The sequence below is a fragment of the Euprymna scolopes genome, chromosome 6 (assembly GCF_053919585.1).
Source record: "Euprymna scolopes isolate OS-2025 chromosome 6, ASM5391958v1, whole genome shotgun sequence".
In the NCBI taxonomy this organism is placed as follows: domain Eukaryota; kingdom Metazoa; phylum Mollusca; class Cephalopoda; order Sepiida; family Sepiolidae; genus Euprymna; species Euprymna scolopes.
This window is the reverse complement of record NC_136487.1, coordinates 67213473-67231406: the sequence shown is the minus strand read 5'-3', so window position 1 is coordinate 67231406 and position 17934 is coordinate 67213473.

The window sequence follows — 17934 nt, the reverse complement described above, 5'->3', positions numbered from 1 at the left end:
TATCGTTTTGAAGTTCGATCCTTCAGACGACAAATACCTACAAATTGGCTAAAAACATTCACCCTCAACTGGGCACTTTTTTAGAGGGAGAGGTCGCTTTTTTTGCCGATATTTTCGAAAGACATTCCCTCTTTTCGATTGTCTAGCCTTAAATAAATCTGCGTCACTCCCGGTTTGACGGTGGTCGTAACAAAATAGTCACGTTTTTTTCCAGTTCTTTTCCTCCTTCACGGTATGGGGTCGAGCCTGCCTTCCTACTACCACTTTTTTTTTTTTTGCTCAACATACACCTCCAAACCCCGGGCAACGCCGCGCTTAAATGTTAGTATATCTATATAAGTGAAAGTGTCTGTCTGTCCGTCACTACGCAATAACTGTCAATTTTACGTCTACAGACTGGAAATTTGATATATAGCGTACTGAGATTTGGGAAAATCTCTCTAATCCGTTTTTGGCCAAAAATATTGTTGTTAATGCGTCAAAGTTCAAGGATTTGATTTTTGAGAACTCTACCAAACTCCTTCGCCAATTTTGAGTATAAACAATTGAACTTTTAGATATAGATTCCTTGGACATGGATCTAACTTAATAAATTGATTTGAGCCTAAAACAATAAATGATAAGGGGTCACAATTGGATCAAAGTTTTTAAAAAATTGACATCTGCGGTCTCTACCAATTACTCAGACAATTTCTGGTGTAAACATTTTAAATTTTACATAAAAGGTGTTCCGAAATAGGAAAAGCTCGACCCTTAAGACGAAAAATACCGAGAAATTGGCTAAAATTTAATTTTTTCATCCTTAACGGGGCATTTTTCGACAGGGAAGGATCGCTTTTCTGCCGATATTTTCGAAAGTCATCTCCTCTTTTCGATTGTATAGACTTAATTTAAACCTACGTCACTCCCGGTTTGACGCTGGTCATAACAGCAAAGATGTCACATTTTCCCCCCGTTCTTTTTCTCCTTTATGGTACGGGTTCGAGCCTGCCTTCCGACTGCTACTATTTTTTTTTTTTTTTTTTTTTTTGCTCAACATACACCTTCAAACACCCGGGCTACACCGGGCCGAAATACATATATCTATCTATCTATCTATCCATCTATATATATATATATATATATATATATATATATATATATATATATATATAAGTGAAAGTGTCTGTCTGTGTGTTTGTATGTTTGTGTACATTTCCCTACACAGTTAATTTTCAGTCTACAGACTCGAAATTTGATATACAGATACTGAGATTTGAGAAAATCTTTTAATCGGTATCCGGCCATAAATTTGGCTTTTAAGGGGTCAAAGTTCAATGATTTAACCTCTGAAAACTCTACCAAACTCCTCAACTAATTTTGGGTCTAAACACTTGAAAGTTTAGATATAGGTTCCTTGGATATGGATCTAACTTAATAACTTGATTTGAGCCCAAAAGAATAAATGTTAAGGGGTCATAATAGGGGTCAATGTTAAAAAAAATTGATCGCTTATCTCGGATCTTATTCTCAAGAAGGCTTTGTCTTACCTGAGCATTACGTAAGTCGTTAATGAAAGCGTTCAAAATGTGTTGCTCTTGGGCCTCTAATGCCGTCCTTAGGAAGAAGTTGCAATCTTTGCCCAATGTCCGAAGGCTCTTAAGAAAATGGTCCAATATTCCGCCTGATTCTTGTCAGCAAGTCGCAAGTAGGTGTCTAGAACATATCTCATTTTGGGACTTTATGTATGTAGCGTTCAATACATCAATTTCTTCTTCGTAGCTTACGCCATCCGAGATAATTTCGTTGACTGTGTGAGACAGGTAGTTGGTTAGGAGCGGGCACTTATTGATGGGACGTCCTGGTCTTTCTAACCGTAGAACCTCGATGAAATTTGTAAATATCTCCAGCCAATGTTTCCAGCACTTGCCGGCTGCTCGCTGAAACTGTTCTTTGGGAAATCTTTATTGGTTGATGCTTATAACTCTTGTGTTGTTTTTTTTTTTTTTGGTTCAACAATACTAATGTTTCTGAAGGTATTCCAACCATTTTAACGTATTTCATATGAAACTAAATATACTTGACGAATTGATCTTCTTCGAAAACAGCTGTGTTCGAAAATTTCTTATCAATTGGTATATACTTTTATGAGTGAATGCCGTGTTTGCAAATATATATAATATATATATATATATATATATATATATATATATATATATTATGAATATCAATGTAAACACCTACTATTCCATCATGAAAAGTCTCAAGAAACAACACAGGAGGAAACCCAAAACTCCAACTGCCAACGTGTATCCCCACTACCTGGTCCCATTCTCCAACATTAGGAGTATACGTTCCAACTTTCCTTATATTGAAATCTAATTTAGGAGTTCAAACCAGACCTATTGTTCCTGTGCGAAACCTGCATTGGACCGAATCTTTCCTTAGATGCCTCCATCAAAATCTGATCTCCAATATCGCCATGTGCATGGAATATGTCCTTACATAAAGTAAAATTATGTAGTAGAACCATCTTCAGAGAAAGTCAAAATCTACCTTGTCAGTGCTTCAGAGTAGAACTTTCTAACACTACGGCGTTCGCATTAGCCCTGTACCGCCCCCACAATGGCGCAAGTACAATTTAAAAAAAAATGTATATTTGAGAAAATAAACCACATCCTACCTGTCATCCTTCGGCTAATATTCACATCCGTAGTGTCTTCAATGTTCACAATTGTAAATGACTAACCCAGTCAAACGAAACGGATGATGAGGGGAGGTTTTGTAATCCTTCTCCGTTGCTTATTACATAACTAAGATTGTTCACGAACCCACCTGAAATTGACTGATTTTATGAAGGGCACCTTTACTTATATCGTTAATGTAGTCACCTTTCTTCTAATGTCGTTTTATAGACTCTTATAATTATAGTATTTTAATCATAACCTAATAAATTCAGGGTTAACACTTTAAAATCTCGAACACTTTCAACTTTTCTTTCAGGAGATAATATAATTGTGATCCAGGAAAGTCAGCCGTCGATACGGAAGTTAGACATGTGGAAATACATGAGGTTTTCCAAGCACATGCCTAATCATAAAAGTGCAAAAACATGTATTGTTTATATGTAGATCGACGCACGCAAGTGCTTTCATCGTGCATTCATATATATATATATATATATATATATATATATATATACATATATATACATATATATACATATATATGCGTGTGTGTGTATGTATATATATATATATATATATAAAACATATATATATATATAAAACATATATATATATAAAACATATATATATAGTAAAGTATATAGATATATACATATATATATATATATATATATATATATATATATAGTAATTTATAAAATATATATGGCGATTAAGCTACACTGAATATTCCGCGTTTCATATACTCTTGGAATATTCAGTGTAGCTTAATCGCCATATATATTTTATAAATTACTAACTAGCTCTACCTACGTATTGATCACTTTTGAAGTAAATACTTGAAGTTTACGCATAAATCTATACTTTCGTATATTAATTTATGTGAGTAAATGTAGTATATATATATATATATATATATATATATATATAAAGCGACAAACAGTTAATAAAACATGTTAAAACACTTTGAAAAAGAGTTTAAAACATATTTAATCTGAAAAGGAATCACTTGATACGGAGATAGTCCTTAATCTGCGGAGTTTCGAAGAAATACTTTCCTTCTCATCAGAAGGTAGGAATTAGCAAAATGCGGGATCGGATTTTGCATACAAAAATAGTTGTGGTGATGAAACTGCAAGTAAGTAAAGATCTTAATTGATAACAAAAGGTGAAGCAGAGGGAATATGGTGAAGAAAAGGGTGATTACACATGAATGGATAGTCTGGTTAAAGGTAAATTATTCAATGATGGTAATATATATATATATATATATATATATATATATATATATATATATATATATATATATATATATATATACAATCGATGCTCTTTGTGTAAACAAATCGAGCTTAGGTAGTTCGGACGATGTCAAAACATCGTTAAACTCATGACTCACACAGAAATCGCCGAAAGCGTAGTGGTTAGGAGCTTTGACTATCGTACAGACGGTTGGGTTTCAATCCTGGCTTAAAGTAGTTACCTCTCTAGACGCACCGACGAGCTGTGGAACAGCGAAACCGTGCTGTATGTGGATGACTATATATATATATATATATATATGTATATATATATATATATGTATATATAACTGTGTATGCAATTGTTGCTTAGTTTTATTCTTCTATGTTATATATATATATATATATATATATATATATATATATATATATTAACACTAGCACTGGGTAACAGCCCTAAAAGATCAGGGGTTTCTCAGCTGATTTAGACTCATTTTTGTTGTCTGAGTCCGAATATCACATTGATTTTGCTCTATCAGGTCAAGTTTCTGTGATACAGCCATATGCCTATCTGACGAGCTACACATATGCTAGTATCAGGGGTTTTGAGTTCAATCATATTTTTCTTGAAAAATATATCGAATTACAATGCACAGACATGAATAATATAATACATAATTAATATATTTGTGTTTATAATAAATTTATGTGTATAAATATGTATAGAATTTATTTAATATTTAATATATTTTTGTATGAATTTAGACTAACGAGGGTTATACTTTAGCAAATTTGGGTCATTCTTCCCAAGGACTCCGCAGTGACAATATTTTCTCTTAGATTCTCTCTCCTATTCTCATTACCTTAACATTCATTGCCTTTGCCTTAAATTAACTCATTGTGTGCCCAGTGTGTGTTTAGACGTAGAAGTTGGCGCACGCCGGTTTTGTTATGCGGGTTCGTGTCTCTGAGAAAATAGTACAATTATGGCGTATTCAGTGGCTATAAATCCTAATGCTAATTTATTATCTGTCTATGTTTCAGTACGAGCGTGTTTAAAGAGCAGTAAACGGGGGATTCAGCTTATATTACTTTATTTTCCTTTTTCGAATTCATCGGGTTTTTAGAACAATAAAGGGAATTCCGCAATTAGCCAATCAAATCAATACCTGGCTCACCATTACTCCATAGGAATATATAAATAAAATATAATTCTAAATTTTCTTAATTAACCCATAGCAAATCAAATTGATTCTAAAATTCATTGTCTGATACTCAGTTGCATCGTTCTGCGAAGAAATTCCTGCACCAGCATTCACACAGCTTCCCGACAGCGACGACGAGGCCACCACTACATACGAGCAAGGATATACAGAAGAGTTCAAGTATGAAGCACAAGATGGTCCGCAGCTCTTTTCAAAATGTGAGCTTAATGATCTGGTTCGGTATTTCAGCTTGTCGAAGACTTCCTCCTAGCTGTTGGCTTCCAGACTCAAAGAGAAAAATCTACTTGGCAAGGACGCGCGTCAGGTGTGTCAGAAACTTCGTGAAAAATATTGAATAGTTCGACCCCCTGTCTTTCGAAGCATATAACTACGCGAAAAATGTAATTCAAACCCTATTTTTTTTCAATTAAAGGAGCAAGGACCAAGGTTTCATTAAAAAGAAAATACAAACAACGTGTTAAAAAAAAAGGTTTTAAACTTCGGACTTTACAGGTAAATTTCCAAAAAACTGTTATTTTTTGTTTTAGATTAGAATATATTATTTATTGATCTTTTCTCTTCAATTTGTGATACATAAAACTTTGACACATAAATTAATTATTTACTGTTTAATAGACATTTAAAAATGGGGGGCTTGAATTAATTCGACCCCCTGTCTTCTCAAGCTTATAACTACTCGAAAAATGTAATTCAAACCCTAATTCTTTTTTCAATTAAAGGGGCAAGGACCAACGTTTCATTTAAAATAAAAACCAAAAAATACAAACAACGTGGTTTAAAAGAAAAGGTTTTAACCTTCGGATTTTTGCAGGTAAATTTCCAAAATACTGTTCTTTTTTTCCTTTTAAATTTGAATATATTATTTATTGATCTTTTATCTTCAATTTGTGATATATAAAACTTTGGCACATAAATTAATTATTTACTTTTTAATAGACATTTAAAAATAGGGGGGCGTGAATTAAAAAAAAGTGTGTCTAAAATATTATATTCGGTTTATTGCAAAGAGCATAAAATTTTACACTGACCCTGAAAATATCGTAAAAATAGAATCAATTATTTAATCGTTTATTTTGGAAGTATAATCCATAAGGAAAATAAACAACCCACTTTTAAAAGAGAAATTACGAGTTTTTTATATTTTATTCGCAGTTCTGTGTTAGGGGTGTCAAAAATTCCTACAAAAATTCTGATACACCAAGCGTATCACTTTCTTTCGTAGAAGGCATGGGGACTACACGGGCTACTTCTGCCAGGAGAAAGACCTCGTGTGCTGCCGAGATATCGCCGGTCTTCTTGTTAAACTCGGCGCTCCTCAATACGATTCGAGAGATTGGCAACTCTTCATTGACAGCTGCAAGCGCTCTTTGAAGTGTGTGCTCCTCCACAATGGGAACCAGTTTGTCTCAATCCCTCTTACGCACTCCATAACTCTCAAAGAGAAATATGAAGCAGTGAATTACGTGCTCGACAAAATTCAATATGAGCAGCACAAATAGATCATCTGCGTCGACTTAAAGATGGTGAACTTTCTACTTGGTCAGCAGTCCGGGTTCACGAAGTACCGATGATTTATATGTATGTGGGACAGTCGAGACAGAGCCCAGCACTATGTAAAGAAAGAGTGGCCGGCGCGAAAGCAGTTTGTACCTGGGGCAAGAAACATCATAAACGAACCCCTTGTTGACTGGGAGAAGATATTGATCCCACCGCTACACATGAAGCTTGGGTTAATGAAACAGTTCACGCGCGCTCTGGACAAGGATGGGAGGTGCTCCAACTACCTGTGCCAAGCCTTTCCTCGACTGACCATTGAGAAGCTGAAGGCCGGCATTTTCGATGACCCACAGATACGACAGCTCATAAAGGACACAGAGTTCCAAATCTCCAAGAACGCCCTAGAATGCGCCGTGTGGAAATCGTTTGAGCACGTGGTAAACAACTTCCTGGGGAACACGAATGCAGCAAACCACGACAGACTCATCAGCAGCTTGATAGAGGCCTTCCAAAAACTCGGGTGTTTAATGAGTATAAAAATGCATTTCCTGGTCTCACACATGGAGAAGTTTCCTGAAAACCTTGGGGCGATGAGCGACGAGCAAGGATAAAGGTTCCATCAGGACATGCGCCAAATGGAGGAGAGGTACCAGGGAAGGTAGGACACAGTTATGATGGCGGACTACTGCTAGTCGCTGAAGAGAGACAACCAAGCAGCTGCTCACACACGGGAATCGAAGAAACGCCGATTTATACTGTGATTTATGAATTGTGGTGCCATGTAATACTCATACTTATACTAATATTATGATAATTATGCTTTTCAGATTTGATGGACTAAATAAAAACTGAATGAATTTGGATACGTTGACTTTTATTTCTTGAGGAAAACGGGAATAAACCGTCAGTGGTTTCTTAGCTGATGATCCGCAGAATCTTTTTTTTTTTTACGAAAAATCGATTTTTTCAAAAAATCCTGTAGCAAAAAACCTGACCTGATTGAGCAAAACCAAGGGCATTTCCGGAATTAGGGCATCAAAATTAGTATAATTCAGCTGGAAAAACCAGAACGCTTTTCAAAACATATTTTTGTTTTCCCAGTGTAATATATATATATATATATATATATATATATATATATATAAAAAGCTGAACGCGCGCGCGCGTGTGTGTGTGTGTCTGGTCATGAATAGGATCCTATATGGTTGACTATTATAGTAGGGGTAGGCTAAAGAAGCAAAATTTTCAAATAAATGCTAAAAGTGGCTTATTACCTTCATTTATATGTAAATAGATGGGAACAAGTAATTTTTTTCAAAACGGGTCAAAATTGGAGGGTCGCTGGCCCCAAACGTGATTTGACTGCGTCGACGCATGGAAATTGCCCAAATTTCGCCCCTGAACACACTTAATCACTTATTGAAAGCAACAGGGTGCATTTTTTGATTATAAATGCATTTGTATCATTAAAGCTAACATTCCCATTGGCTATCCCACAAGTATAGGGTTTTTTAGGGTATCTCAGAGTCCAAAATGGGTCAAAATTACCCCAAAATTAGCCAAAAATTGTCGGAAATCACGGATTTTCTAAAATGCACCTCCCATGGGCCCAAAGACACCTCTACATGACAGAAACTGTTGGGAAATGCTTGAAGCAGGCACTCTCCTAACTTTTGCACTGTTAATGAGGGGTATAAGGACCTTTAAAAGGGGCTAGATATTGCCGATTTAGCCAAAGAGAGTCAAAAAGTCCCTAAGAATCAACATAGGTTGTCAAAAAGGGGCTTAATTTGAGTTATAGATGGAAAATTACCAAATAAGGAAATGTTTTCTTTCTGTAACAATGCAATGGCATCTTTAAATAGACACGATAACATTGCATTGCATTAATTGTGAATTTGATTGAACTTTGCTTTCTTTTTCAGTAAGTAAAATGCAATGAACATGGCTGGTATAGCAGGGCAGATTGATGAAGATTATAATAGCGACGATTTGACTTATCTTCTGCTTGATTCTCTTCCAACTGAGGCTGAATGTGTTCAAGCTGTGCAACATCATGCTGCCAAATATGGTACCACGACACAGAAAAATCATATTCACCAGTTCTCCTTGCGATTACTACAATTGTGGCAGAAAGCCTTTGGAAGTGATGTTCGTTATGTTACAATACCTGGGATAAAACATAAACTTGATCGTTGCTAAAAATTTACGACAAAGATGTCTACAAAGCAAAGGGTTCCAGACGTGTGAATATGATTAAATGGAAACGAGAGCACCATGTCCTTCTCAATATACTTTCAAAAGGTGTGAATCCTGATGAATTTGATGTACATGAATGAAGATTCTTTGTCGATCAAAAGTCTCTCTCTCGCAAATGGCTCATTGACACTTTCCACGTCGATATGGAACATAAACGGTTTCTGGCAGAGCAAGAACTGCACAATCGTTTGGATTTGGACGATGATCAATTTGAAGTGGAGGATATAAGTGACCAATTGCCAGAGCATGATACCAGTATTTGTGCTAGAGAATAATGATGTGATTGACGAGCTCTTTAATGCATTATATTGATATTTTACTGTTGAATGATTTTAAAGTAATGTGAAGTGAAGCTGTGTCTTGAAATAAAAAAAATATTTCTTTGCTAATTACTCATACCTTTTATCAAGTTATTCAATATATTGGTTACAAATCGAGAAATAGCGAATCGAGGGCCATTTTCATCAATTTTGGGGTAACTATGAGAACAATATGAATTCAGACTCTTCTTGGACAGCATTTTATTGACATTAAATGTTCAATTTACAATTAATTACTTTCTGAGAAGTTGATGTAGTAAAGTTACGATGTTTCTAAAAAGTATCATTGATGAATGAACTAATGATTCATATGTTATGTACCATAAAGCGTAATTTTGTCATTTTTGGATTGTTTTGACCCTTTTTACATCCTCCAAAGATCTCTAAATACCCTAAATACAAATGGATAAGATAACAGGGTGGTTATTTCAGTCTTCCAACTATAAAAAGCCATACAGGAGTGTTTATAGGAGCCCGATGAGATATAATACATGCATTTTGGGGATTATCCGTGATTTTCGTTCATTTTTGGCTAATTTTTGGGTAAATTTGACCCATTTTGGACCCTTAAGATATCTTGAAAAGCCCTATATAGGGGGATAGCCAGTGAGAATGTTAGATTTAATGATATAGAGCCATTTATGGTCAAAAATTGCACCCTGTGTGGCTTGGGAGGTGCATTTTGGAAAACCGTGATTTCCGAAAATTTTTGGCTAATTTTGGGGTAATTTTGACCCATTTTGGACTCTGAGATACCCTAAAAAACCCTATACTTGTGGGATAGCCAATGGTAATGTTAGCTTTTATGATACAAATGCATTTATAGTCAAAAAATGCACCCTGTTGCTTTCAATAAGTGATTAAGTTTGTTCAGGGGCGAAATTTGGGCAATTTTCACGCGTCGACGCGGTCAAATCACGTTTGGGGCCAGCGACCCTCCAATTTTGACCCGTTTTGAAAAAAATTACTTGTTCCCATCTATTTACATATAAATGAAGGTAATAAGCCGCTTTTGGCATTTATTTGAAAATTTTGCTTCTATAGCCTACCCCTAATTATAGAAAACTGAAACATATAATGATAAAAGATGTATCCAGACACAGAAATAGGTATGTTTGATCTGGCATAATGATGATTCATTAAAATTGTGGGGTCTGCGTACGCGCCTAGTCCACAAAGTTTGAAAATAAAAACTAAAAAAAACGTTTACAAGTGTTTTTGATATAGATGTACATAATAATACTTTGATAAGTATGTTTTAACTTTAATAGGGATGGTATAATAAAATTTTGGGGTCTGCGTTCGCGCCTGGCCTCCATAGAATGGAAATAAGCACAAACTTTAATAACGACTTTTCATATCTATCTGCTTAAGTATACTTTCATAATTATGTTTCTCTTTTAAGAAATATGGTATAACAAAATTATGGGGTGTTCGTTTTCAGAATATTGTGATAAATGTTTCAGTGTGAACAGGTATGGTATAATAAATTATGGGGTTTATCTATTTTATTTTTATCTTCATCAAATTTTGCTTTCGTTTTGATATCTCTAAATTCGAAGCTATCTCTTTACAACCCTTCCTTTTCATAACCTATCATATTTTCATAAATCAGAGTTGATCTTCTGTAGGCTGTTTTTGAACCCAGTCAACTACGGGTATTTTGCTAGTATATATATATATATATATATATATATAACGTAATTACATTCGTACTTAGTCATTTCCTTGTATATATATATATATATATATATATATATATATATATATATATATATTGGAATCAAAACAGATAAGCCTATGTAAGCAGATCTTGCATTCATACATTATTTGATTTCCTTTGAAATAATGCTGTATAGCCTGAAAAACAAAAACTGAATAGATATGTATATGTGGACAGAGATCGGGTTAGTTTTGTTTGTTTAATATCAGTTGCAATGGTGTTATATGCAAAACTTATCGTGCATGTTGTAATGGGGAGAAATAAGGCACCGAGAAAAGATTGCGAAAAGAAGAAACTTCTCATCACTCAACTGCCAACCGATTTTCGGCTACCGAACACCGAGATTTTCCGGCGAAAGATCCGCAATGACAGGCATAAGTTTTTAAGTCTCGTAATTCATAGCGAGACCTTCGTCCGACCCGAACGGCCAACCTGGATATCCGCAGCGGTCAGTCGCTGATAATCGCTGCTCAGTTGTCTGACGAATTCTCCCCCTTTATGGACATTTTATGGGTCTGCTCCACTCACCGAAGTAGTTAGGACCCCGGTTGGCCCTCTATTAATCGGTATGAGAAATATGGTGGTTTGTCACGCATACGCGCTGGAAATAGAGGAGAGGGTATATTAGCCGAGACGCCAGCAGAAGCGGGAATGGCGAGCCTGAAAGAAGGAATGGCGCGATTCGGCTCGCAGGATATTTAATCATGTTTGCCTGAACGGTGAACGTCACGGGAGAAAAAAGCGATAATGAAAGACGAAACGAAGTTGTGCAAACGGAGAAGACTACGAATAAAAGATAAACAACGAGCGAAATAAAAGAAGATGAAGTTACGGGTCGTTTTAACGCGGAGAAAGAGAGAAAATCAAAAAGATCATGCGATAATTTATGGAATTTATGAATGAGGGAGTATAGAACGCAGACTTGATAAGTACGGATGGTCAAAAAGACAAGAAATACAAATGCAAGAACAAAACAATGAAATTAGAAATAATAGTAAAAATATATTTTTATCGTAAGCTTTTATTCAAAACTATGTACATTGACACTATTAAGATTTATATGTATAAATGTATTATGTTTAAAAACTATGCTCTTCGGCCTTTTCTCAAGAGAAAGAGAACAAGAAATGGAAGTGCAGTATCTGAAGAACAGATACTACACGTTGATCTTGACCAAAAGGGTATTTATTTATATATTATTAGGCACAAGGCTGATTTTTAATGTGAGGAGTGAAGGGGAAATGGGGACGAACTCCCCGGGGAGTAGGGGAGCTGGATAGTGACAATTGGTTGCCCTTACATAGACCAAGGTCTTATCTGTGGGGTCGCTCCCACATAGGGTTTTTGCTTGCAGTATCTGCCGGAACAGATGGTATTTATTTGCTCCCCCACCGAGCAAATTAGGCACAAGGCCGATTTTTAATGTGAGGAGTGAAGGGAGGGGGAAGGGAAAAAGGGGGCCAGCTCCCGAGAGGTGGGAAATGGGAGCTGGTTAATGGTCAGGCATGTGGGGTTGCCCCCACATCTGGTCTTTGCTAGTCATAGCTAGTCATAGCTTGCAGCATCTGCCGGAAAAGATACTACACTTTGATCTTGACCAAAATGCCAACGTAGTTGGTTATGGTTTATAGTGTTAGGAGATTGTGGGTATATTTAGAAACATTGGAATCTTTATTGAAATATAAAACTAGTGTTGTTCTGCATCTATATCCCGAGTGAAAGATAGCTGAAGAAATATAATCATCACAGTAACTAAATAGGAAATGAATACGGAAAGTGGGTTAACTGAAATGTTACATCACAGTTAGGTGATTCAGGAACTCTCTATCTCTACCTTAATCTAAACACAGACAACATGAACAAAGCTTCTTTCCTAGAACTGCCGCCCTTATGTGAAACTCTGTTCTGCTGGTCTGCTTCCCAGCTGCCTATAATATGTTCGTCTTCAAGTTCAATGTAAACAACTTCTTGTTGAGCGTTCATTAAATTTAACCCAACTTCCACCACTAACGATCACTGCACTGCTCTCAGTGTCCACCGTGCATTCATTATTCCTTATCTTCTAGTGGCATTCGGGCAATGATAAGTGGTGACTCTCTTGTAAGTAAAAAAAATGACCTTTGAGCCCTGATAAGTGATGCACCCATTTGAAAATAGATAATTACATGCCATTGTTTTAACCATTATTAATATAGAGATTCTTATGCCACCAACTACCTATGTATATAATCTATTATTTCAACATGGCTCACAATAGATCTATTGCGGTTGTACAAGACGCCTTTCCTTCCCTGATAACATTTTCTCCATATCTTTTTACCGCTTTTACCTTTCCTTTCTTATTTTACTCGTCTTCGGTGCCTCCTACCTCCATCTTTTTGTCTCGTACGGCACGAAGCGTGGCATATCGTTTTTCACCCATAATTAATATGCATTTTTAATACCGCCATCTCAACAGGATAAATGTTATATTCATTCTATCCTATCTCCATTCATCACGCAATAACTGTGTCAAACCACGCCGGATTTATTCCTCGCCTCTTTATCTTCCTCGCTCTTTTCGATATATTTATCTTCGTGTTAGAGTTGTCTGCCCTTTCGTTTTAACGATAGCAACGCTCACTGAATGGCGCTGACACATAATGGCGTCCATATTTTATGGCAGGTGAAATCGATAGTTTTTCTTCGTCTTTGTTTATTGTTTGTTTACTCCACCACCATCGCCAAACATTTTTATGTTACCCCCCCCAAGAGTTTTTATTGTTTGACACGGAATCGTAGCCCACTTTCGGTGAATATGCATCGGTGCACTGCGTACACGAGTCGAGAACTAATTCAAAAGTACTACATAAAACGTCTTCAAACATTTAACAAAAATAGAATCGATAGAAATATATATTGCCTGTGAAGTTGTTAACGCTTTAAGTTGGACCAAAAAGTCGGGCCGCGGATTCGTTTTATAATTTTGTGGTTTTATCTCCATGTTGAAAATATTGGAGACAGCATGGCGGCGTATTGTAGAATGAAATGCCTACACTGGTTGTCAGAGTCGGTTTATGGATAGATAGGCATAAAATGATCCAGCTAGCGATAGTGGGCAAATGGCCAGTCACTACATGGTGATAAGTTTCGGAATTTTTTAAGATCAGAATTGATAACTTGTGTTATTTGGACTCTTCTGACTACTGTTCACATCTTGAGTGATATTTTAACATCGCTTCGGCCGAGGTAACCTCCAACCTTCTTTAGGTGTACTTTGTCGAATTCGGGAATCTTTCTGTCGGACTCCAGAAGTTGCATGTGATTTCGAACAGAACCCTCGTTCCGTCAGCCATGACTGGATAGAACTTCTAAGCAATTAGCGGTTGCATCTTGAATCTCGTCCGCACTAAGGATTGAACCAACAAACTCCAGAAAACTGTAACGTAAAATAAGTAGTAAAGTAAATTTTATCAAGTGTTTTATCCATTATGCAATGGATCAAAATAAAAACGGTAGTCCGAAATATTCAAATAATACTAATAACTAATCACAATCTTATTAAGTGTCGCAAGAACCCGTAGCGTAGTGGATAATGTACTTGATAAAATTCAGTTCGAAGTGAGCATATTCTGGATGTTGAAGGTTCAAGCCTCAATGCGGGTTACACTCAGAATACAATTGCTAATTATTTAGGACTTTTACCCATACTATACAAATGTATACCAGCTTTATGGATTAAATAAAGGGTTCCGTTCTAAATACCATGCAGAGTCCATATTACGACATAAAGATTCCGGAGTACGACAAGATACATCTAAGGGCAGTCGGAAGTTACATCAATCAAAATAAATATTCACCCCAAAAACTCAGAAATATAATATTAAAACTATTTTTCTTACTTTGGATCCCATTCTAATAACGTGACATATCAGATATAAATACAAAGTTATAATTAGTGTTCTGGAGGTTGTAGATTGCATCATCAGAACAAGCAATACTGCGAATGCAATTAAAAAACACTGAAGGCTTCTACACGGTAATAACTTACGAACCGAAAGCACGCAACTAAAGAATAAATAAAAAGTTTACTCGGAATTTCGTACAGAAAGATTTCCGAGTACCATAAGACATATCTAAAAAAAAAAAATGTTTGAGAAAAAATCGGTCGAAACCTTAGGAGAATAAGATCCTAGATTAGAACAGCAAATAATACTAACAACACAGTGACTTAATAGTTTACTTTGAAATTCGTTAGACAATTTCAATACAAGATTACTATTTACAAACGAAAATATCATTATACATTTACCTGAAACAGAAACAATTTTAAAAATATTACATATTCTCTGAATAATATATAAACGTTTTCATTTATTTACATGAGAAATGTTTTGATGTATGATTTATATTCGTAAACTGAATCCTTCCTTTACATATAGAAGAGATAGATATGTATTTTGGGATATCTAGAAACACTCGATTGATTTTGATACAGTAACAATTAAAAATATATAGCCACCAACAATTGCGTTGTCATGTTTATCAAATAATTATTATCTTTTAAATGAACCTTTGACGAACAGTAAATTCATATAGTTAATGTACAGCTTAAACACTCTTACATTTAAAAGCATGCATTTCTAAATTGTAATTAAGCATATCTAAATTAAAATTATTTATTTTTGTTTCAAAGTTTAGCAGTCTCAAATTCACGTTAAGAAATGTTAAATCAAAATTGTCAATCTCTAATTAAAATAACGGAATGTCAGGTAAAATTTAGTAATCGCCAATAAAATTTTAGAATTGTAAAGTAACAATTACAAATATTTATATCAAGTACACTAAACAATCTCAAATTAAAGTAAAATAATATCAAGTACACTTAACAATCTCAAATTAAAGTTAAAGAATATCAAGTACACTAAACAATCTCAAATTAAAGTTAAATAATATCAAGTACATATAACAATCTCAAATTAAAGTTAAATAATATCAAGTACACTTAACAATCTCAAATTAAAGTTAAAGAATATCAAGTACACTTAACAATCTCAAATTAAAGTTAAATAATATCAAGTACACTTAACAATCTCAAATTAAAGTTAAAGAATATCAAGTACACTTAACAATCTCAAATGAAAATTAAATAATATCAAGTACACTTAACAATCTCAAATTAAAGTTAAAGAATATCAAGTACACTTAACAATCTCAAATTAAAGTTAAATAATATCAAGTACACTAAACAATCTCAAATGAAAGTTAAATAATATCAAATACACTTAACAATCTCAAATTAAAGTTAAATAATATCAAGTACACTTAACAATCTCAAATTAAAGTTAAAGAATATCAAGTACACTTAACAATCTCAAATGAAAATTAAATAATATCAAGTACACTTAACAATCTCAAATTAAAGTTAAAGAATATCAAGTACACTTAACAATCTCAAATTAAAGTTAAATAATATCAAGTACACCAAACAATCTCAAATGAAAGTTAAATAATATCAAGTACACTTAACAATCTAAAATTAAAGTTAAAGAATGTCAAGTACACTTAACAATCTCAAATTAAAGTTAAATAATATCAAGTACACCAAACAATCTCAAATTAAAGTTAAATAATATCAAGTACACTTAACAATCTAAAATTAAAGTTAAAGAATGTCAAGTACACTTAACAATCTCAAATTAAAGTTAAAGAATATCAAGTACACTTAACAATCTCAAATTAAAGTTAAATAATATCAAGTACACTTAACAATCTAAAATTAAAGTTAAAGAATGTCAAGTACACTTAACAATCTCAAATTAAAGTTTAAGAATATCAAGTACACTTAACAATCTCAAATTAAAGTTAAAGAATATCAAGTACACTTAACAATCTAAAATTAAAGTTAAAGAATATCAAGTACACTTAACAATCTCAAATTAAAGTTAAATAATATCAAGTACACTTAACAATCTCAAATTAAAGTTAAAGAATATCAAGTACACTTAACAATCTCAAATTAAAGTTAAAGAATATCAAGTACACTTAACAATCTCAAATTAAAGTTAAATAATATCAAGTACACTTAACAATCTCAAATGAAAGTTAAAAAATATCAAGTACACTAAACAATCTCAAATTAAAGTTAAAGAATGTCAAGTACACTTAACAATCTCAAATTAAAGTTAAATAATATCAAGTACACTTAACAATCTAAAATTAAAGTTAAATAATATCAAGTACACTTAACAATCTCAAATTAAAGTTAAATAATATCAAGTACACTTAACAATCTCAAATGAAAGTTAAAGAATATCAAGTACACTTAACAATCTCAAATTAAAGTTAAAGAATATCAAGTACACTTAACAATCTCAAATTAAAGTTAAAGAATATCAAGTACACTTAACAATCTAAAATTAAAGTTAAATAATATCAAGTACACTTAACAATCTCAAATGAAAGTTAAAGAATATCAAGTACACTTAACAATCTCAAATTAAAGTTAAAGAATATCAAGTACACTTAACAATCTCAAATTAAAGTTAAAGAATATCAAGTACACTAAACAATCTCAAATTAAAGTTAAAGAATGTCAAGTACACTTAACAATCTCAAATTAAAGTTAAATAATATCAAGAACACTTAACAATCTCAAATTAAAGTTAAAAAATATCAAGTACACTTAACAATCTCAAATTAAAGTTAAATAATATCAAGTACACTTAACAATCTCAAATGAAAGTTAAAGAATATCAAGTACACTTAACAATCTCAAATGAAAGTTAAATAATATCAAGTACACTTAACAATCTCAAATTAAAGTTAAAGAATATCAAGTACACTTAACAATCTCAAATTAAAGTTAAATAATATCAAGTACACCAAACAATCTCAAATGAAAGTTAAATAATATCAAGTACACTTAACAATCTAAAATTAAAGTTAAAGAATGTCAAGTACACTTAACAATCTCAAATTAAAGTTAAAGAATATCAAGTACACTAAACAATCTCAAATTAA